The following is a 23,588-nucleotide window of genomic DNA, read 5'->3' as shown; positions in this document are numbered from 1 at the left end:
CCAGCTGCAGCAAAATAGCCAGGGGAGGGGGGGTGACGAATAACTTCTGTACTTTGATACAGCAGGAGAGGGAGCCGTTTATTGTAGGACAACAGAGGTATTTATACATTTTGCACAGCTTATCTTAATTAGCATAAACTAGATACATCAGTCAACCAATAAGGAATCTCCACACTTAATGGCTAGCTTTTGTTACTTCTCAAACCACTCCCTCTGGCATTTTGCCAGACACCATCCAGACTTGTTTGGGAACTCTAACATTCCCCTGGCAAAATACAGGTGTTATTTTGACTTGTTTACAGACCTTAACATTTCCCCCTTTTGTTTAATTTAAATAATGACCATAGTGGTTTTTACACAAACACCATAAATAATCTGCTACAAGCAGAAAGGGAGGATACAAAATGTAACAATACCAAGCCACTTGATGGCTCCATGCAAGAAGCCCTTGGAAAAATTATACCAGCAATAACACCATTTGCAAAGATACCAATTTACAATTTGTTGTAGATTACAGTTTGTTTAATCAGTCCAGATAAAGCAGTGTCTCAATAGATTAACTCACAGTCCCGGTAAATCACAGTCCGGTTCTGCAGGCAGCTAGCTTAAATCACAGTCCAGGCAAGTTCTGCAGGCAGCTAGCTTAAATCACAGTCCAGGTAAGTTCTGCAGGCAGCTAGCTTGATCCGAAAGTCTTATCCAGTTCTCAGCAGAAGTTTCGTTTGGTTCTCTGCAACACTGGAAATTCTTCCACCCTCGTCTTTACTGGCACTGGTATAAAGGCAGGAACTCCGGATGGCTAAGAAAATCTTGTAGCATTCTACTAAGAAAACAACCTTCTGAACAATTTAGTACATTATCTCAAGGTTTTTTACATTTGAAATAAGCCTTAATAGTGCTCATTACTCATTAGCTTCCAGGTGTGGGAGAACCTTTGTAGTTCCTGGCCTTGGAAATGACCAAACATCAGGGACGCTGGTAGCGTCTTCTGCCGGCTGTAGCATCCCGGGCAGCCCCAGATGGTCCTGGGGAGTGTCCCGGACTCAAACTGCTACTGGGCACAGGGAGCAAGAGCCTGCGAGACTGTGCCTCCAGGTCAGGTCTAGATTTGGGCTCTCGGCAGTGGAAGAGCCAGCTGCCACCGCTTGGAAAGCCCTTGCTTCGCCATGACTGGCTCGTGCACATGGCAGCTGCTGCACTGATTCACGCACCCTCCAGTAACGAAAAGTATTCAGTAATAGCCTTTTGCTGCAACATTTTTCCTGATAATCCTTCTTCTTCTGAACTTTCTTTTTCTTTCTGACTAGAGTTCCTGGGCTTTTATTAACACATGCCCTAACTATTCTTGGTTCCACTGGGGTGTATCTTTCCCTTATCAATTTACTTCTCACCCCTTCCATATTTTCATCATAAAGACAATACAATACACTGAGACAAAACAAGACACAAACATACTGCATCAATCTTCTCCATTTTCTCGAAATGGCCATTTTTCCTCTCGCCCTATCTGCCTAGGGACGAGCAGATTGCTCCCGTCCTATCTATGGACGGGCAGCTTTTTTCGTCACTTACCCCAGAGTGTCCCGGGGCTCCCGGTACTGGCCACTATCTGCCGGTTCCGGCTGCAGCAGAATGGGGGGGGGGGGTGACGAATAACTTGTGCACGTTGACACAGCAGGTGTAGGAGCCGTTTATTGTAGGACAACAGAGGTATTTATACATTTTGCACAGCTTAGCTTAATTAGCATAAATTAGATACATCAGTCAACCAAAAGGGAATCTCCACACTTAATGGCTCGCTTTTGTTACTTCTCAAACCACTCCCTCTGGCATTTTGCCAGGCACCATCCAGACTTGTTTACGAACTCTAACATTCCCCTGGCAAAATACCAGGTGTTATTTTGACTTGTTTACAGGTCTTAACAACACCCAAAGTTTAGTAAACTTGTTATATGATATCTGTAGTAGGGACATCCTACAAGAACCAAGCAGAGTTCTTTGTCTTTGCAGCCATTATTGCCATCCAAAGGCTGCATTTGTGTTTTAGCATCTAAATAGAAATATTGGGTTGAATGGAGAAAATGTATATTCCCACATTACAAGACATTTGCCACCAACTCACGTGATTCCCTTTTCCCATACATTCTGCTAAGTCTAGAGTGAGAATTCTAGTGAGTGTATGGTTCTCTCCTGCATCACTAGTATTTACCAAAGTGTAACTAAAGCATATATTACAACATAGCCATTGCAACTGTCACCTTGGCTGGCCTTTGTGACAAAGTCTACTTAGAGAAGCTGAATTCTGGCCTCACACTTGTCTCAGCCCTGATTATTCCTTACTGAGTGGCATAATGAGCCACTGAGTAACGCTAATGTGCATTTTTCAAGAACTCAATGAGTTTTGCTTTGTTTTACTTTATGCTAATCTACAACAAAATGACAATTGTACCTAAGTGTCTTTTTCATAATTTTTTATGAAGAACTAGGGCCACAATAGTTCTCAAAAGCATGTGACCCTGAATTGACAGAGAATTATATGAAATGATGGGCTAACTTACAAAACCAAAACATGAAAAACCACACAGATGAAACTGAATTTATTATTTCCTCAGGGGTAAACACAATTGTTCTTTTTTTTTTCCATCAAAACTGGTATGAATCTGAGAATGAGACCCTAGAGTTTTATACCCTAGGAAGCTCATTCTTACGAAGCTCTCTCTTTCAGGGAGGCACAAGCACAGAACTGACACTGAGTTATGGAGTTTCTCCTCATATTCTGCGCCCTAACCTGCCTTATTTGCCCCACTCTCACCCTGGCTTTTTGGCAGAGGAGTGGTAAGAGGATTTTCCTCCCCAGCCCCTGACTCAGATTCCCTTTAAATTTTATATTTTAAAGAGCACAAATATAGGGGCTGTAGCTCAGCGGCAGAGCGCTTACCTAGCATGTATAAGGCGATGGATTCGATCCTCAGCAACACATAAAAATAAACAGATAAAATAAAGGTATACTGGCCATCTACAACTAAAAAAATTTTAAAAGAGCACAAATACAATGTGACCATACAACACAGATACATTATATACAAATATGTGAAAATGTATAAAACTCTTTTTATTCTAAACATTTTATGTACTTAAATGTGGCTTTTTAGTGCAAACTGGGGGCCATTTTACCTGAGGAAAGAAACGATGTTGTGCTTCTGAGTCAACATTTTAGACAATTTTAAAAGATGATGTTATCAGAAAGCAAGAAACAAAGCAGAATATGTTCAGTTCAAACTCATTTTCAATTGCCCTTCCACACTTCCTTTTTCTTCCATCTATCTTTTTTTTTTTTTTTTACCTGGTTGTTCTATCATCACACCTAAGTAGTTATCTAACAAATAGTGCAAATGGGTTTGCTATCTTTTACCCTGTGGGTTGATTTTTTACTTTTAGCAGAGGGGAACAGGGGTAACCCCAGTGTTAAATTTGATCTGAATTTTCTGTTGGCTGAGGGAGTGGTAATGTGGTGTTGACTGCAATTGTATATGGCATTATTCTGTGAAGACACTGTGCACCTTGAAGTGGGTGATATTAAATCTGAAATTCCAGGAAAGTACAGGGTTAGATTCCCATGAGCCTTCAGTCCCAAGGTTTCAGTGAACTCACTAACCCTTAGCCTCTTCTATTCTCATTGCTGCTTAAAGATGGCTGATTTAGTGCAGATTGTTCCTTCATCAATATTGAAGTCACAAAGCTGATTTAGCACTGTGTTTTCTCCCCAAGGTGTATCACAGCCTTTTTGTGCTGAAGTGCAATCGACAGAATTTTGGGGTACACCTGGGGACCATTTAACACAGCAAAACCAAGAACAAAAAGCAAATAAAAAGAAAAATGTGTCACTGAGACTTCAAAAGGATAATAGTTTATGGTGTGAGAGCTGAAACAAGAGCCTTGTTCACCTTACCTGGGAATGTGTGAAGCAGGATGCTCATTTCCAACTCCATGGAAGTTCTCAAATGGCCATGGACACATGCATTTTATTGAACAGGTGATTTCTCAAATAGAGAATCCAAGAGTAATGAAGATTAACTGTGTGTCTGTTTAGCAAACAGAGTAGCCATGAGTCACATTTGGACCATGAGCACTTTAACATCCAGGTATTAGGAAATCAATCCCCCAAATTAAAAATAAAAGATAAAAACAAACAAGATAAAAGAAAACTCAAAATGATGAAAATGAATTATCAGGAAGATAATTTTGAGCCAATTATATTGATAGCTGAAAATTCTGCAGAATTCTAAAACATCACTGATAATCCAGCAGGTTTACTAAAAACAAATCAAGGTTTTCAACTTATCGCAGGTACAATATGAAACACAGTTGCGTGGTAGCCATGTTTCTCGTAGAAGTTGAGTTAGACTTTGTCATTGGTCATTATGACAAAGTTAAGCTAATATTCCAAATTCAGTCAGGTACTTTCAGTAACAAATCCCCAAGTGCCACCAATCTTTTCTGTGGAAAATTCAGTGATGCAAGAATGTCTTTGGAAATTGTGAGGACCTTGATGGGACTGGAGAAGCACTTTGAGGAGCACTCATTTTGCAGTGTTCATAAGTGCCTGATGCCATATATTGACAGTCTGGCTTTACTGATGGACACCCTGGCTAGGATTAAGGATGACCAGTTAAGGATCAGCCATCATAGTTGAAACCGATGATGAATAGGGACTCCAAGGATGCAAAGAATTTGACATTTAGTGGGAGACACGGGTGAAAACAAATAAAAATCAAGGGAGTAATAAATACTTGTATATCTTGTAATTAATAGTATGCAAAAGCCTGGTAAGCTCACTTCAAATTGTATTTTTAAAAAGTCTAGAGAGAGGTGCAGACCTGAAGAAAGTTGGCACAGGGAAATGGGAATTCTAGGCAGAGGAAATGGAGACTCTAAGGCAGGAATTGCCTATTATGTTTGAGGAAATCAAAGATCGATGAGTCTGGTTTGAAGTGAGGAGTGGTGGAGAGTTGGGAGGCAAAGATCAACAAGCAGGTGAATTTTATAATCCATTGTAATTCCTATTAATGCAGTGCCATTCAAATATGCTATAAGTGCTATCAAAATATGCTATAAGAAAATGAAGTATATAACATACATTTACGTGTGTGCTGTAGAGGTGTTACCAATAGCCTCGTCAATTCCATTCCACAGTATTATTTTAGGAGTTTGTTCGTAAAAGTAATTAGGCAATCAATTTCCAGAATTATTGTTTTAAATCTTAACGGTTAGTCTTTATATCTTCAAAATTCTGTTGTTATTCTTGTTTTTAACCAGAATGCTTAGAACTTAATGTATTGTACAACATCAACAACATGTGTAAAGAAGTCCTCTGTAGCATCTTTTGACTTCTTATTACTAAATTCTGTCTGGATTTGCTTTTCTAATGTGCCCTTGCTGTACTGTCTTGTTTTGAGTAATATCCTTATAGGCCATCATTACTCCCCTCTGGAAAAAAGTGCTCAGTAGATAGGGGAAAATTGTGCAACAACTGCAAGTTTGATCAGTGGTTTTGGATTGATCATCAGTTAACTAGATCTTGGTTAATTTATTGTAACAGCCCACTTGGAAGGCAATACATTTAATTAAGATTCGGTTGAATCCAGTATGTGGCTTCCAATGTAATTTTTATGAAACTGATTGTTAGAGAACCATGCTGCATATGAAGCAAGCATATGTAACGTGGCATGTAAAAATGCATTTTATGATTAACTGCTCACATAAATAAATATAGTCTTCTATAAAAGAAAGAATGAAACCTAGGTCATCTCCTTAGAATATACTGATAATATGATGGAGAAGATAATGTTTTGTGTAAAAGTATGTCTTTTTAAAATGGAAGCATGGAATTAATTGGGCCATAGTTGAGGCAAAATCTTTTCATTCAACAATCATATTCTCTAACTCAGATCATTCATTGGTAGAGGTATATTAGGGATGAATTCTTAGCCAGTCATATAAAACAACTTTATGCAAGATAGCAGACAATCCAAAATTCTTGGGGAGAAAAAGAATCAAAATGACAAAGTCAATGGAAAAAAAAACTATCTAATGATGTTTAGGAACCAACATTAGATACATTTTTTCCAAACTATTATGTGTTATTTTTCTAGTAGCATTAAAATTTTATACCTTATTGAATACATTGTGTTGGCAGTACATATTAACTATATTCTGGTTTTGATGAAAAAAGAAAAAAGTATGAACATTTTGTAAAATACTTTCACTTAGAAGGAGTTTCATTCTATACAAGAGAATAAAACACAATTACTACAAAATTAAACTTTTCAATACAGGAAATAAAGTTTGTAATCATAAGTATAAGTAATCAAACTTATGATTACAAAATACTGACACAATTTTTAAGAAATATGTTATCCTAATAGACTAAATCTTAAATTACATTAAGTATATTATATTACGCATATTATAAACACCTGTAGTGTTCACTGCACCATGTGTTTCTTGTATGTTGATTGGTCTGTAGAGTCCCTGCCATGGCCCTGAGATGTCACTTGAGTAGGGGTCATGGTGGCAGTTCAGCAGAGTTAAAGCTGTCTATTAGTGAGGTATAGCACAAATTGGTAATGTGCAGTCTCCATTGTCACATTTGACACATATTCAGCTACTGTTTCTACAGTGAATTGCCTGATTTTTTTTAATGGAAAATAAGGAAATACTTTAAGCCAGTCTGTTTGACATATGAAATCAGAAGCATACCTAACATATAAAGTGATAATCAGAGACAGAGATGCGTTTGTGAGGCCTCTGACTGATGTAAAATGTGTGGTTTCTATAGCTTTGAATATATAAAAATTCTTTTGAATATTTTATAAAATCATGATTATACTGCTTAAGCCTACCACCTCCCCCTTAGTTTCTGGGTCTTAGAAATGACCCATTAAAGTATGAGGCTCTACATCATAAACTGCATTAGCTTCAGAATAAATCCATCTCTGCCTAGAAAGTCATAAATCTACCCTGAAAATGTTTAATTGAATATATTAATATAATGTCTGTGATGGGATTGGGTTCTTGTTCAAATGATCTTGTAAAATGAGAGTTTTAAGGGTGATAACTCTCTGGGTCAGATGATTTCTTTGGTTTCATGACCATCGATGAAAACTCATTATTTCTGACAAAGATTGTCACATTTTTATGTGTTTGAACCAAAACGAATTAAGGATCATAATAATTAGCAACATTTACTGACACATGCAGGCCGACAGTCAGGCATAAAGTACTTGCAAAATATAAAAATTGTGTATTTAAAAAAATTTAGTAGAGATTTTACGTATGTATAAAGAGCTTTTTTCTGGTAAAATATTTTATCTAATGTCTTAAATTTATTTATACAACATGCATTTAGAAATTCATAGGTGTAAGAAGGATTATTAAACTGTGATGGAAGCATGTTATCAACTGCTTCAAATTGTTGCTTCTGTTGCTCCCACGGCTGCTGCTGGGGGCCATTCAGGCGACTAGGGCATCAGTTCAATGGAGAAACGAAGAATGAGGTTTGTGTGGAAGGAAGGGGAAAGGAGGAGAGAAGGGGAATGGAGGAAAGAAGGAAGGCCTAATTGTCAGGTTATGTGTAATGTTCGTGATGGTAGCTGAAGCAGGCTGGGTAGTGTGAGCAGGTATGTTTTGGGTAACATTTGCAGCTTAGAGGTTATGGGGACCATCTGCTGGTTTATTTCAACTAATAAACAAAGCTCCAGTCAGTGGTTACTCGTAGCCTTCTGAAGCCACCACGTCAAGAGCCAGATAGACCTTTTGTGCCACTGCCCAGACAACCCAGAGCATAGAATCCTGAATGCTACTTCTCTGGGTCCTCCATGGGCAGAAAGGGGAGTGGAGATGTCCCTACTTTCACAAGTTGGAAGCCCCCAGATTTTTAGCCAGTTAGTGAGAGTCCGAGTTCTCACTAATGATATGCGCTGGATAGTTCTTCCCTATTCATGTTTAGATTTGACCTGTACCTAACTCAGTTTGCCTGGTTGAATCAAACATAGGATAAAGGAAGTACAAGAAAGACAACAATTAGTATCTGTAGTGGTATGAAAGTATGGTATTATGATGCCATAATTTATGATGACATATCATGGATTCTATGCAAAGAGATGTTCTTGTTCTTCCAAAACAATGAGAAAACACAAATAATCCTCACATTGCCTGATAGTGGATTTTATAAATGTGCAGTGTGTGATTAAGAAAAGAGCATCAAGACAGGTTTGGGGACATGAGGGGATACTTTAAAGAAAAGATAATATTTCAGTGATCCTTGAAGGATGAACAAGTGTCCCCTACCCCAGGAGGTAGGAGTATTCTTATCCCAGAAAGAAGCTCATGTAAAGCCATGGAGACATAGAAATATAATTTGTTTAGTGGTCTGTAAGGATTTAGGTAACAAAGAATATACAAAAGAGGATCAGAAGGAGCCATGAGGCAAGGCCCTGCCCTGTCATGAGAGTTCAGGGTGCTTGCCAGGTTTCACGTGACTTCTGGTATTAAAGGGGTATGACTAGGTGCTAAAACCCAATTCCCCATGAAATATGGTAATGGGATGAGGATAAAAGGATAAGAAGAATTAAAATTAAAATTAAGAATTAAAATCATTTGAAAAATGGAGTAGTTGTGAGATGTTTAACAATTAAATGTGGAGGTGAGTATGTTGGGAGAGATTGTGGAGGGGGAAAGAGGTTGTCTCTTGTTCTTTGTTGTGATCACAGGGTCAGCCAAAGTAGCCTCCACACAGCTAATGATAAAGCCAATGTTTGTGGCTCTGGAGAGGAGACATTGTTTGACTGGCAATTTGATCCTGTTGAATTTGAAGTGTCCTGAGGGATATCCATACGGAGATGTACATCCATGGACTATTCAAACCTCTAAATATGGGAGGAGGTGGGAAAACAAGTAATCGAACCTGGTTGGTGGTGAGCAGGTAATATTTGACGCCTCTCCATGGAGAACTGGCATCTTAGGTGTGGGAGTGAAAAATAAGAGCAAATTCCCTACTATATACTGGTTTGTATGTTCTCTTTCTCTTCTTTCTTCTCTTTTCCTGTCCACTCAAGTAGTCAGAAATGCCGTTTTAGAAACTTGCATTAAATAGTCTTAGGAGTGTGTAGGAAACTTATTGCTATGGGCTGTTTTTGAGAGGGCATCGGTGAGTTGAACAGGCACCAATGAGGTCTGGAATATGGACTGTCAGTCACTGTGCATGTAATAGTATATTATTTAGACATACGGACATAAGAAATTCCAATTATTTGACTAAAGGATTTTCATTTATGGTCTCATGAAATGACTTTTCTGTACATTTTTAATATTTTAAAAAGGATTTAATCTGAATACTATGACACTTGTACATATTTGAAACATGAAACGCTTAAGTGTGCATGCATGGGTGTTTGTATATGTGTCTGTATATATGTACATATGCATATTTGTATATATATTTCAATATTATGAATCTAAAGAGCTATATCTTTTCATGTATTTCTATGTACAAATTAGTAAAATAGTTTGATCTGGAAGCACTCCTTTTTATATGATGTTCTTCATCTAATAGAACCAACATTATGTAAATCACCTCTTATTTACTATTATGTGCTTTGCAAGCCATGTTCTCTTAAAGTCTCTTAATCTTTGAAGTTGAAGGGACCTTATTATCATGAGTTTGTGCTACATATGAAAAAGTAAGCGGAGAGAAAGCTTAGCTAACTACCAGGAGCACCCCACCTTAGACCCCAAGCACCCTGGCTCCAGACCATGTTCTCCACTCCCTGGGCCACTCTCTGTTCAGTCTGGTGACAAACATCCTGTGCCTCTCACTGTTTGAATCACCCTGGTAACATGGCAGTGCAGTAGGGCTATGTAAAGAACTGCTTTCTGTTCTACACAAATGTGGAAAATGTCTTAAAGAATTCTTAACAGCCATGTTACATGATAGGATGTATATAGTAGTTGGATGTTTGTTCTAGAATCTACTCAATAAATCACATCTCTAGTTTCCTAATGTATTTGTAATATGACTGAATGATTAGAGAATCATTGCAACTAGTTCAGCTCCCTTCCACCCTTGTGGTTATATTCTCTAATCCTCCTAGTCCTTCATCTATTTCTCTTCGAGTTTTTGTTTTAAAATGTTGCTCTGCCTTTTAATCACATGACATTTGACTGAATAAGTTTATCCTTCCAAGCACGCTAATTTGTTTATACTCCATTTAGATATTAAACTTTGAAAACTATTCCACCTGCACCACAACTCACCCCCTGGATTTCCATAAGAAAACCCGATCACATCAAGCATTTTGCAATATTTTAAAAAGCATTATTAAATATAAGGACAGCATCCGAGAATGCAATATACTGTTTCCCTTAGCAAAAGCCTATTTTTTCCTTGGCCATTCCACCTCTGATATGCTACCTTGAAGATTTAAAGGTTGCTTTTCCTTTACCCTTCCTCTAGAGCACCCGTTTCATGTCTGTCTTGCCTCTCTCTCTCTCTCTCTCTCTCTCTCTCTCTCTCTCTCTCTCATTGGTATGAGATCATTGGCTGTAATGTGCACCATATTATTACATACTACAGTAAAAGAAAGAACACAGCCCTTTACTTGTGCTAAAGGATTTTTTTTAACAATTTTTTTAACTTTATTTTTTATTTATTTTTATGATTTGTATGTGATACGGAGGATCGAACTCAGGGCCTTGCGCATGTGAGGTGAGCACTCTACCGCTGAACCACAACCCCAGCCCCTGCTGAAGGATTTAACAATAATCTTCTATGAGCTGAGTATTCATTTGACATGTGTGGGTGTCTCACTCTCCATTCCATAAACATTTCTTCTACAGAAATAGACCTATAAAGAATATCAAGGAATACACTTACTTACATTTCATTAAAAACAGAAATATTTCTCGTTGCACAAAAAGCCTGTAAACTACAGTGTTGCAACCCAGGCTATAAGTAGCCAAGGATTTTTGTTTTTGTTCACGGTGATAATGATAAATGGCTTACAACTCATCACATTATACTTACAACCAAAGTAGTTATGACTCAGTGTGATTGCAACGGAGATAAGATTTTGTAAAGAAAATAAGAATAACATAATCTGAAAAGGTGTTCTGAAGAAAACACATGCAGTCATGGTGCTAAACAAAATGCTAGTATTTATTGAAACAATTGTCATGTTTCTTTGAGCAACCTGTAATATTTATTGCTCCGTATATTCTTTACACTTTTATTTCTTCTTCATTTTTATTTTAGATAAATATGAAGCATGAATAATTACAGTAAGGAATATGTTAGATGTGATTGTAGGAAAGCCCTGGGCATTGTGTTGTCACTTTGCCATACCTGTTGAATTCTTGGGACAAAAGGGGGAATGTGGGAGAGTAAAGAAGTACTAGGGACAGAAATAGGAGATAAGAACCAAAAAAAAAAAAAAAGCACATTCTATCAGTTATGCATTGCGTCTTTTACCACACTTTACCCTACGTAAGCAGGATCGCTGTTTGAATGACATTTCAAATTATAATACACAGGACTGTGATCTTTCTTTCACTGCAGTATATAATAATATGGTGCACATTATAGCCAATGAGCTCATACCATTGGGTGCATGAAATACCAAGCTGCTCTTTAGTATGGAATATAGTAAGGAGCAGTCCATGATTTCGAGCTTTAGAGGGATAGAATTATTGTAGTTGTGTAAGAGAAGTGTATGAAAAGCTTGTGACACTGTGTGTTACAGATGTTCCTGATGAAACACCCGTTAAAGAACTCCAAGTTTCTTGTGAAGCACACATTGCTATGCTGCCAATCTATGTCTGAAATAAATAAACGTTGATTGAGGTCAGTGATAGGTGAAGGGGAGACAGAGAGGCATGGAGTTGGTGGACAGGGGAACATTGAGAATTGGCAAATGATTGGGGTGGAGGTCAAAGAAGCAGCAGACACAAAACCCTGAAAATTTGGTAGCTCTCAGTTCACGCTTTGCTTTACTAACTGTTGAGTACTTTCATATGGAGGAGCAAGAATGCAAGATCTTCCAGGTTATCTTTTAGGAGACATGGCGGGAGAGGGAATGGGAGCACCCAGGTTAATATGGTGAAAAATACGGCCTTGTTGGCAAGACCTAAATTGGTGTCTTAGAAGTTATTAAGAGATTGGGGAAAAACACAATTCCTCTTAAATCCTAATTTTTCCGTGTACAATATAAGGACAGTAATGCCTACCTCAGAAGTTGATTAGAAGAATAAGAAGCCTCTTCATCACAGTGCCTGACATGTATTTATAGTCAATAATTATTAGATGTTACTATTAACCCGTCACATAAAAGTAATATGAACATTAGATAAGCATTGTCAATATGCAGAAAAGAACTATGAAGTTAAAGAAAGGAATAGAGGAACTCCCTTTTTTAATCAGTAGGGGTCATATTTCAATTCAGACTTGATCAAGTAGTCAGGGAAATTTTCTGTGATAATTTCATACAGTATTATCCAGGGTTAAACAGCTATAATGATTATTACATTGTATATATGACATATTGTAACACATGCCCATGTAGTAACAGTTTTTTTATGATCATAAGCAATGTAAAAAATAGATGAATCAGTTGACACCTTTTTAGTCCACAGCAAATAATGTTTTACTTAATGGAAGCAACACTTATAACAGCAGTGGAAGCACCTGCCCTTACTCATGCCCTCCAGGAAAATTTTTCTGTATTAATAGGCCTCCATGGCAGGACTCTACCAGGAAACCATTATCATCCCTACACTACTAAAAAGGAGTTTGGGGTAGGTCAAGTTGAAATAGAATAGTATATCTAAACCACCTATCCATAAAGTGATAGGATGAAGTAGAGAGAAAATGTATGTTATTGTAAATTTCAGAGAAAGAATATGGGTTTTCTTAGTGTGTACTTTTGTAAGTGGTCCTAATTAGATTTCCGTGTAAGATATGAGCTAAATTATAAGTAAGTACCTTTCATAATATGGCCTTTTCAGTAGGTGTACTTGTCCTGACTCTTGTGTGTTTAGGTAACATATTATATTGACATGCCCTTTAAAGATATTTTGTTCTTGACCTAGATTTTTAAATCAGAAGCTAATTTCTTCTGTTGAATTATGTTAACCAAATTGCAAACACAGATCCTCATTTCCAAAGGCCCAGAAATAAATGTCTTTCCCAAGTCATTATGAAGCCGACATTTTGAAATCAAGAAAGGAATCTTACAACATGCATCTTTAGGATTTCCTGAGGATAGAACATTCTGAACATTTTCTAAGTCACTCATGATTTTCACAAGCTGTCATGACTATGCAAATCCTGTACTATAATTTTAGAAGTTATTTTATACTAAATCAATACCATAAACTGGAACTTAGCACTCCACACACGGCCTGTGTCCTATGCAGTTCCTATAACCCACATTATGTGTGAGGATCTGAGCATGTGTTTATCAACTGAGTGGATAATACCATTCACCTGTGTTTGTGGGTGACAGCCTCAGGCTGTCCATCACTGGATAGCACGGGGCACAAGACCCTAATTGTTTGACTCTCATGGTGTGTCACATTATGTAATATAGACATGATGCTTTCATGATTATTCTGTCTCCTAAGTAACCATGATTATGTTTGTTTTACTCACCTTGAATCCCAGTATTGTGGATTAAGGGAAAGCAGATTAGAGCTCTAATGTTTGGTACTCATTTGGAAAGAAGGGGTAAAGGCCTTACAGTTAAATAAATATGGCTATTAAGAAAATAATCAAAAACTCTATTACATTTTCAGAATCTGACAGAACTTCATCAGTTGAAAAGTTAAATGCAAATTTGCAAAACTCAATCTTAATCACCAACAATGTTTTTCATTCTCCCTCAACCTGTTCCTCTGTACCGTGATGCAGCCAGTTCTCTAGTGGGTACTAGTGGACTTCTGTTAATATCCAGAAGTATGTATGCAAAGGCAGAATCCCTTAGCCAGTTTCTCCCAGGAAACCCAATGGTATCATCCCATGTCTATTATAACATTTTTTTTTTTTTTACAATATCCATGCTTGCATTGGCTTAATTGTTGACTTTGTTCCATGGTGGTTATTGCCTGTCCATCCCACCCCACTATCTTTCTCCTTTTTTCTTCCTGTTGCTTTAGTACATTTATTACATTGGTTTATAGAAAACTCTATCCTTAGGGAACAAAACACCGCTATCAAAATTGTTAATGTGCAAAAAAGCAGGAAATTGAGGTCAATATAGTTGTAGAAATTGGGGGCTAAAAGGGTTCAGGAAAGACTGTTGCCATTTATTCTTATAACTTGCTTAGAGGAAAAGCACCTCTCAGGTCTTCCTAGGTCCCCCTGGATGACCTAGGAAGTATGGTCTAACTACACCTGCCATCTTTTAGATGAGACCCCCACCAAGGGTCCCTGGCATGTGAACCAGGTTTACATTTCATTTAGGAAGCTTTTATGTTCATTGAAATTATGCCAGAGATTTTCTGAAATATGCTTTTAAAGATTTGCACCTTCTTAGCACATTGTTGCCAGAAGTCAGAAGACATGTACATTTTCTGTCCTTTGTACCGAGTTAATAAACCTACTTCTCTGTTTTTCAAAATGATCTTACCAGTACAGTGAAGGAACATTTTCCTGAGATACCCTGTGTTTTCTTTTTCTTCTTTTAGTCCAGAAGTTCTTATCTTGAGTATATCATGGTTTGACCCAGGGAACTTTTACATATTAAAAATATTCAGAACACATTATTTCCAAAGGCCCAGAAATAATCTGAGCATCATGCCCCGTAACATAAAATGCTCAGCCTGGGGGTACAGATCTGAGGGGGAATTCATGAAGGTGAATCCCTGGGTTCACTGAGCTAAGGCAATTTTGCTTTTTCTTTTTTCTGAATGATAAACACCACAGAGAATCTTCCCCCACTCTTGGGATGGGTTCCTTTACAGGTTGAAGTTTCTCTATAAGAAAACATTCAGGAACATGTGTAAAATTGCAATATATCAGGTGTCTACTGAAAGGAATATCAGCAGTCTGCCTGGGGTAGTGACTGTTATGAGTTTTGCCACCCTGCGGTGCCTATGTTAGCTGCTGCTGCTCTGATCCACACACCTCTAACCAAATTATATAAATGTTGCTCTCAGTCACCATCCTCTGGAAGAGAGAGTTTGGTGTGTGTGAGCACGAGTGTGCCCAGAGAGACTCTGAACTAATCAGTCACTCAGTGTGTGCACATTGCTGGGCAATTTCCACAGGAAACTGACTCCGAGGCAAGTATTTGCCTTTGGGAATTTATTGGAGTGCATTCTGGAACAAGCACTTGTGAGGGAGAAGAGGAGGAGGTAGGAATGGACAGGTGAGGAAGTCCAGCAGGCAGCAGAGGGCATGGCTGATCTTCTGTGGAGCTATAGAGTTGAGAAGGCTCTTCAGGCCCTTTGCCCACATGTTGGCATCAATTAGGTCAGATTGGACCAGTTATCCTTACGGTAGAATTGAAAGTTCCTTGAGAGAATTCTTTCTTTAGATTACCCAAGTGTTTAAGTTTTCTTCCCGAAATGCAGATTCCAAAATTATGTTTCCATTTGCACTATTACCATTTCTATTTTCTAACGCACAAGAAAATATGATGTAAAAGACAGGGAATATACTACAAGAACATTGTTCCACTGCTTTCTGAAAGATGTGAGTGCCTGTCTTCTGCACAGGGTCAGGTAGGAGAAATCTGTGGTGGTCTTACAGATGCCCTCTGCAGATTGTCTTCTGCTTCCTGTGTCAAGCATCTTCTAGTTTATTTCTGATGCTATGACAGGAAAAGACTAGAGGATTATTGCCTAGAAGCATTCAAATGAATTTTCAGATAGGGTTTATGCAGTAGCCCAATGCTGCTCATTGATCTGTGAGAAAGGGTCAAATTTTCTGTTGTTGGTAGATTTTTATTTTTTTTTTTCATGTTTACACTTTTTTTTTTTTTGAGAATACAGAGGACACTTCATTGTGACCTTCTAATAATGTAAAATGCAATGAAGATGAATTGCTGAGATAAAAAAAATCAATCCCTGTGATTTTCATTATTGGTTTGGGGTTTGGCAGACCTTGAGTTCTTTGAAATTGCTGTAACAGGTGCTTCAATTTCTGATCATTTCCACTTGGGCAAATGATGCTGTCCTCAGACAGCACTTTCAGTGGTGCTGCATAGCCTTTCAATGAAGGTTTTCTGTTTCACCTGCCCATTTTCAAAGATAAAATTAACAGTTATTCCCTTGGGCGGGGGCGGGGGGGGTGACTTAGCTGTTCTAGGGACTTGATTTGGGTGCACTACATGGAATTTATCACTAAGGTCAGGTGCTGCCCAGAAGCTCTGAAGTAGCCAACTAGAGTTTCCCAATCACATGGTGTGAGCAGGAGGCCTAGGCTCTATTTTATCCTTTGGGATTTGACTCCAGGCAGACTTCTGAGGCCAGGTGGACAGGCTGCATATGTCTTGTAGACAGGAGGCAGAGATCGGATGAGATCAGTGCTATGGAGTTTCCTTCAGGGAGGTAAATGCTTTTCTGAATTTCTGTCTCTTGGTCTGAATGGGCCACCCTGAGCTAGCCTACCAAGGGCACAGATGTGCAACCTTTTCAGACAAAAGTAAGATCGTTTTCTGTAAGGAATCCAGATAAATCTATTGTACCACTATGTGTAAGCTTATAAATATGGATAGAAAGTTTCACTTCACAAAAGTACTTCCAAAGGCATTATTTCATTTTATCCTCACTTCAGTATTCAAGCTCAAGTGTACATTGACAGATATGGATCTATAACAGGTGAATAAATTGGGATTTGAGGGTGATCAAGACAGCACAGGAAGGAGCAGAGTGTAGTGTCAAGTTATACCTGCCGCTCCTTGGTAAGTGACCTTGAAGTTGCACTGTTCTGCTACATGAATGACTGCTACCCCAGTCTGAATACCTACCACAAGTGAATTACTATGAACTTTTTTCTGAGAATGAGAAAAATTTGAATAGTTCTTCCTTTTTATTTGTTGCTGGTTTTTGAAAAAAAGAAGGGGTGAATGAGATTTTCTTGACAATTTTTAATTACCAATGCATTTCCTCAATCATACTTCTGTTCTTTTTTATGCTGTATAATAATTAATATCTAAGCTTCTGAAACCATACATCTTCATTGAAGATGCTTCACAAGTAAATGGTATTCCATTATCCTGGACCACAATGATGATTATAAATTAGGAACACTTCAGCCGGAAACAAATGCTTCCTACACTTGTTTTCATCTGCATTATTTCCTCAGCAGCTTGATAATTACAAGGCATCCAGTGGCATGTGGAAAATATTTATTAAAGGCATAATGAGAAAAGAAAACTGGTATGTGTATATTTAAGCAATTTCATTTCTGCCAATTACTCTTTAAATCCACCTTCTTTGCTTGTGATGATAATCTTGTAAAAGTTTGAAAAAAGTGAGTTAAAAAGGTTTTAACATGTGGAATACAATTTTAAACTTTAAGGATCAATAACCTGTAATCAGCGAACCTATGGCAGAACTTTCAATTTAGATGCCTTGGCTGATAGGTTTAATATAAACCTTTCTCAGACTGATCAAGTTATTGCTCAGTGGACTAATTTTTGGTCTGACATTGTTTCTCAATTTTTGTCCACAAATACACCAGAAGTGCAAAGCTTTATTTATATAGCATGCATTTTTCTTATTCCAATGCTCACTTAAAGAAAAAAAATGAATGCAAAACTAATTATTGCCACCCTTGTCATCCATAGGTCATAGAGGAGAATGACAAAGGCTACAGTCTAATGTAGTTTTATTTTTAGTGTTAAAAAATTTATAAGTATGATCCTTTTCCAATACTTTCATCTTATGACCAGGATTGTTCTTTGTGACATGAAAATTTAGAATGTTTTAAAAAGGCAAAAATATTTTTAAAATTTTAAAATTTCAATATTATAATAATTTATTTTTATGAATTACATTTTGTCATACTATCTTAAGTAGTAGTCACAATTGTTTAGTGAAGTCCAACGGTAAATGTATTTACATCTTTTTTTGAAGAGAAGGAGGCTAAGAGTAAAGACTCAAATAATTGCTGGAAATCTTGGTGCACACGTGGAATCCCAGTAACTTAGGAGCCTAAAGCAGGAGGATGGCAGTTTTGAGGCTAGCTTTTGCAAGTTCCAGGCCAGTCTGGGCAAGTGAGCAAGACACTGTATTCATTTATTCAATTGATGTTTTACCTCAGTCTGGTAGACTGAGGAATATTTCCCATTTTCAGATTTTCTTTAGGCAAATGGACTAAAAAGTGCTACGCCAGGTCATTTATATCAGCCTATGTTTGATTAAAGAGATATAAGAAAATAATGAGAGCAGCAGTGCAGTGCTGTATTCTTTGGTGTTGGTTTTATAATCATAAATTACAAAATAAACGTTGGGTAAAATTGTAATGAAGGGCATGGGGAGTCTGGCATCCAAGGACATACATATATCTTTCAATGTCTTTGTATGTAGGGTGTGTGTGTGTGTGTGTGTGTGTGTGTGTGTGTGTTGTATAAGAGCTGGACAAACAGAGGAATGAGAACACAAGTCTTCCTCCATGAGGGCTCTGCCTCCTGGGGAATGTAGCCTTGTAAATGTGAAACACAGCACGCAAGTGTGACTATGAGCGTACAGCACCAGGTCTCTGAGCTCCATCTAGGCAGTTTAGAGGATTAAGGGGAACAATTTAGGGATATAGGATGTTTTGATTTTATTTATTCATTTTTGCTTTGTTTTACCTAGCCGTATTAAAACACTAAATGTTAGAAATTGAAATAAATCAACAATTACCATCTTACAAAGTGGATTATAGACTTACCAGATTTAATACCAGCACACTGTTTATGGAGAAGGTGGAATATGATGATAAAAAGGATAATTCTTAAGGAGTTTATAAATTATGGAAGGAATTTGCTATGAAAACAACTAAAGTTAAGACTTGCTATATGAAGCATAATTAAATGAATTCTGTCACAGAAATTCAAACGAGATGCTATAAAAAGATTGGATTGTAAAGCTTGAGTGAGAAGGAACTTGCATTTGGCTGAGTTGGATTTCAGTGAGTGGGCCAGACAACGAGGGGCATGTGTTGGAAAGGATGCACATGGTTGATATGCTCAGGCCACAGGGACTAGTCCAAGACACTTCGAGCAAAGAATGCACTGTGAGATGTGGTGGACAAGCCGGGTTAGAGAGATGCTGTCCAGGAGGTTGGGTTCCATGCTTAGAAACCCATTGACCATGGGAGCAGTGAAGCGTATTTGATGAGTATGCTCAAAATCCAAAAGAATGAAGATCAAGAGATCAAATGGTCCAGTTACTTTGTAATAACCCCCAAACAACTAGTTTCTCAGCAAAGATTTGCTTCCCACAAGTTCTAAAATGATCTTAAACACTGCAACAGATGCTCCCTGAAATGGGCAGACCCAAGGGGCAGGACCACTGGGCAGCCCCCCCGTCAGGCCCATGTTCTGTGTCCACCCCTAAAGTCCTCTTGAGCCAACCTCAGGAGCAACTGGGAGTTGCTGTCATCCTCAGTATCATGTTTTGTTACTCATCGGTGAAGATACTATTGATATTTTTAAAAAGCATATTCAGTGAGGGACATTATAGAATATTGTTATATTTAAACAAAATATTTTCTTACAAGCATTATGACAGCCTAGACAATGCGAGTCATTAAGAGTAGAGGATAATTGATAGCTTTTCCAATAGGCCAAGTGTCAGTTTTCAAAATATTGAACTAGGACCTTAGCTCAGAGAGAATGAATAAAGGACCAGATATAGTGGAGAAAATTGGGAGGAGTTCTCTGTCAAGCAGGAGGAGATATAACCTTTGTGGGTTATTAGGAAAAACATTTGAAGCCACATATAAAGGTTCCTCTGCATTCCTTCCTGTATAGATTGGGAGAGTCCCACCCAGTTTGGTATTCCTGCATTTCACTGTTCACAGTGCTTACAGTGACATGTCAGAGTCACACACCAATTGTGTCTCCACCTCTGCTTGTCTTCTGCCTTATCAACTAAGTGGTTCTGTGATCCTCAATTGTTGATTCATTTGGGAAAAAAAGTTACTAGATTATAAAAATATTTATTTTGGAGTCACGACAAATATTTTTCAGAGAATTTAGAAAAGCTGAGTTTTGTCTGATGATTAATGAGTAGAGTAGTGGAGTTTTTTGTATTTTGTTTGTTTGTTTTTTGGTTTTTGGTTATTTTGTAGACTAAGTTCAGGATAACATTTACAAAAACTATCTGCATGTGGAAAAAGGTATAATATTGTGGATCTCACTCTGCACCAAATAGAGTTCAAATATTTTTGGGGGGTTGTGCTTTTCATTGGTTTATCCATTCATTTACGGATTATGGGACTATAGATTTTTGTTTTCCTGTTCATAAGTTTTTACCACGTGGAGTTACACGTTTCAGTTTTGTTTGTAAGAGCTGATATTGACAAAGATGTGTAAGGTGTGTGGTGTTTGTGTGTGTGTGTGTGTGTGTGTGTGTGTGTGTGTATGTATGTGCCTCTATGGGGACATCTGAGTTGGCTTGAAAATCTCATTGATATTTCTAAGTTACTACACTTTTCTTCTTTGGTAAGCATTCTTCTTCATCAAGGGGAGAGAGCAGCTTTTCACTAGCAGCATGGATTTGATTCCACCTATTAAGAGTAGTCGGATGGTCGTAGTCCCACAGATGAACTGTCTGAGTATATCCGGTAACTGTGCGTCCATTTGAACATTCCAAAGTTGGTCATCACTTGTAACCACAGATGCTTGCATTCACCTTGCAAGGACACAGTTTAGACTCCAAGAAATTTTCTGCTTGTGAATTTTGGCAGTGATTACTAGCCTGGTGATTGAACCAGCTGGGAAAAAAATTGTCAGTGATGGGGGAAAAGGTAAAGTTGAGGGCACCTGGAAAAGGATTTGTCGTGTGTGTGTGTGTGTGTGTGTGTGTGTGTGTGTGTGTGTGTGTGTGTTAGAGCAGGGTAAGTAATAGAAAAGTTATGTGATCCTTGAATGATAGGTGAAATAAGCAGTCTGAAGCTTCTACTTTTAAACTCTTCTGTGTCAGTAATGGAGATCAACCAATACCACCATCATCCAAAAATGCCACCTGAGAGTCTGGGGTAAAGCTCATATACAGGATTAAGGTGTGCTTTATATTGAAAGTAATTTCTGGGGGGGGTGTCCCATACCTGGAAAACCACAGGGGCATTATATCATCCTGCTTTGAAGACAGCAGTCGTTTGACAGGAATTATTTAATGAATCTTAAAGACTGGTTCTATGAGTGGGATTCCTGAAGGTGAGAGAGAGATGTAGAGAAACTTTGATTGAAGATGTATTACTAATATTCCTACAGTCATCTGGAAGTCCCCTGAGGTTTCACACTGCCATTATCAGTAGCCACTGGAGAGTCACCAGCGATGCAGGAGCCGAGATGGGGGCAGTGTTAGGAGAATGGTGTTGAGACTGAGTTGTGGAACACATTCATATCAACTTAAAAATAATTTGTCTGTCTTCACACTTGTCTGAGGACTCACTTATGCTGCTGTGGGTTGTTGCATTTACTGTTGTTTACGTAGTGCAAGAAAGGACTCCTCTGGTAAGTCAAAAAGTGTGTTGATGGAAACCAGTGTGAGAGTGATCAGGTGAGAGCTGGCTGCAGGATCCCTGTCCTTAAGTTCCTCTTTGCAGAGAGTCTTGACGTCCTTGCCACCCAGGGCAACAGTCTACCTCTCAGACAGAAGCTCATTGTGGCGAGGGGCGACTTGGACCTTGTAGGAGCCTGCCCGTTTTCATAATCCCCGTGCTGGGAGAAAGCTGGCTAGATGAGCCCAGGCAACATCCTTAGCTTTTCCAAATCTATAAGTAGCATCGTGTGGGTAGTTTTGAATATTAAATGAAATGCTGTGCTGTCCACAGCAGCTCTTGGGCTGCCTGTGGGATGTGTTGCTGAGAGATCAAAGGCAGTACCCCGAGCTGGCACGGGGAACACAGGGTTTATTGACACCTACTAACAGGCTACCAGCTACGGCCGCCTGTAACCACCAGCTACATGGGTAGTGCTCTGACTCCTGTCACTACTACGGAGGGAGGACCTTTACAGTCTAATGTATGTATGAATTGATGACATGGTTAGTTTTGTTTATTTGACCAGCATTTCAGGGAGCAATTGCCTTTAGGATAACTTCAGAAAAGAACACTTCTCACAGATGATATCTGCTTCCAGATTCCCAGTACACATTCCTGAGTATCCCTTAGATAATACTAACAGGACATTCCATCCTGGGTCCACATTCACTGTCCTCTTGACTTGATTAGAGTTTTGGGAATGGAATAGGGCATGTCAGGGACATGGTATTTGTTCTAGTGAGCTTTTTCACTGCTATGACTAAAAGACCTAGCCAGAATAATTGTAGAGGAGGAAAAGCTTATTTGAGGGCTTATCGTCTCAGAGATTTCAGTCCATAGACAGCTAGCTGCATTTCTTGGGGCTCAAGATGAGGCAGAACATCATGGCAGAAGAGTGTAGAGAAGGGAAGGAGCTCACATGATGATCAGAAAGCACAGAGAGACTCCACTTGCCAGATACAAAATATATACCCCAAAGGGCACATCCTTAAGGATCTACCTCCTCCAGCCACATCCTACCCAGTTAATCCCACAGGGGATTAATTCACTGATTGGATTAAGGCTCTCATAGCCCAGTCATTTTTCCTCTAAACCTTCTTACATTGTCTCATGCATGAGCTTTGGGGGGACATCTATGTCACATCCAAACCATAACAGAATTTGATGTCCCTCTCTTTTCCAAGGATCATGTTATACTATACGAAGAATAGTAAGAACAGAGCCTGACACCTAGTTAAGTTCTCATGACCCAATCTATAACAATTCTCATGTTTCTTTCTTCTTAAATTGGAGAAAGACACATATATAATAGTAATCCTGAGAGAGACTTAAGGAAATTAATTCACAGCACTTCAAGAATATGACTACCCTCTATGTCAAGCAGATACTTCGCAAGACAATCCACCAGATGACTCCACCCTGAGAAGTTTATAACTCTTGACAGAAACTTATTATTTTATTATTTAGTTCTGACTCAAAATCACAGAAACCAAGGGATAAATTGGGTATTTAAGTATCCTAAAGAGAGTATAAATACAACAGTTACAGTGGAGTGGGAAAGTCACAGAGATCCATGATGCCAAAATCAGTGTCTTCCATGGATACCAGGGAAGAAAATGTGCCCACACTTGCCTAAGTGGTTTCCCATATTTTATATTTTTAGAAGCTCATCTTTTGAAAAATGCAAATGGAGTCTGTAGGGCACTGAAAAGCCTTGTTATTTGGTATATCGGGTTTTTACATTCATATTAACAAAAGTCCTGGATGATGGCAGTTATAGGAGATGAAAGATTGTTGAAATGACAGATTGAGTAGTGTGTTTCTCAGGTTATGG

At 38.3% G+C, this 23,588-nt stretch overlaps 1 protein-coding gene across 2 annotated transcripts in view; it reads left to right on the top strand.

Annotated features, from left to right (window-relative positions):
* Positions 1-23,588, top strand: part of Cdh7 (cadherin 7) — a 128,332-nt gene that overhangs the window by 26,967 nt on the left and 77,777 nt on the right. The window lies entirely within an intron of this gene.

This window comes from Ictidomys tridecemlineatus, chromosome 13, assembly GCF_052094955.1.
Source record: "Ictidomys tridecemlineatus isolate mIctTri1 chromosome 13, mIctTri1.hap1, whole genome shotgun sequence".
In the NCBI taxonomy this organism is placed as follows: Eukaryota; Metazoa; Chordata; class Mammalia; order Rodentia; family Sciuridae; genus Ictidomys; species Ictidomys tridecemlineatus.
The sequence above is the reverse complement of the archived record's forward strand: the minus strand, read 5'-3'. Positions and strand labels throughout refer to the sequence as shown.